This window comes from Guillardia theta (assembly GCF_000315625.1).
Source record: "Guillardia theta CCMP2712 unplaced genomic scaffold GUITHscaffold_241, whole genome shotgun sequence".
In the NCBI taxonomy this organism is placed as follows: Eukaryota; class Cryptophyceae; order Pyrenomonadales; family Geminigeraceae; genus Guillardia; species Guillardia theta.
This window is the reverse complement of record NW_005434435.1, coordinates 1-1,031: the sequence shown is the minus strand read 5'-3', so window position 1 is coordinate 1,031 and position 1,031 is coordinate 1.

Below are 1,031 nucleotides of genomic sequence, written 5' to 3'. Positions count from 1 at the left end.
TCATGGGAGAGCGTCAGCCGTCGAGGAGTAGGGGGTGGTGTGGAGGAAGTTCACTAGACGCGAGGGGAAAGAGAGGGGTGGGTGCGGACAAGGAGGGTCGGGGGGTCATGGGAGAGCGTCAGAGTAGGAGAGGAAGTAGTGATAGAGGAGAAGATAAGAGAGGAACTTGAACAAGGAGAGACAAGCTTGCCCGCCGGCTTTTGATCACCACAAGATGATACTTGAACCGTAAAGATCTTGTAACCAGAGATTGCTGTCGCGAGGGTGGAACATCCGTTTCAAGGCATTTGAAGAGGTTGTGCGGATTTATCTTGCTCACCGATCCACAACTGAAGTTGATCACCGATCCACAAGTGAAGTTGCTCACCGATGCACAAGTGAGCTTGCTCACCGATCCACAAGTGAGCTTGCTCACCGATGCACAAGTGAGCTTGCTCACCGATGCACAAGTGAGCTTGCTCACCGATGCACAAGTGAGCTTGCTCACCGATCCACCAGTAGCTCCGGCAGTCTCTCATGTGTAAGGCTAGCCACCAGTAGCTCTGTGACATCAACACGTCCCTCGATCGCAGTCTCCTGGGAGTTGCTGATTTGATCCTACTCAAAGCTGACGATCAAGAGACTTGAAATAACAGTCAGACTCGGAATCGACTAGTAGCTCCCAGTGTTTTCCGGCAACTTCATGTCCGGTCCGCAGTGTAGCTGATATCCGACCGACCAATCTGGCTGGGGAGAGGCTTGTTGTTCCTAGAGTGCATCCGAAGATGGATCAAACAGATTGTGGCTGGGATACTAGTGATAGGGCTGACTTGAAACAGCTTGCGGCTAGAGAGGGAGCCTGATTGAAGAGAAGAGTCATCTGAATGTGTGTAACGAGACATCATGACTGACCAGACATGAGATCAACATGGTTGGGCATGTATACGAGGCTTGTGACTCCTGGGTCATGACGGATCGAAATCAAGCTTGTTGCAAGTGGACCGACGTTGTGTGACGCACGGAAGTCTCGGGTCTGATTTTGAAATCAGACC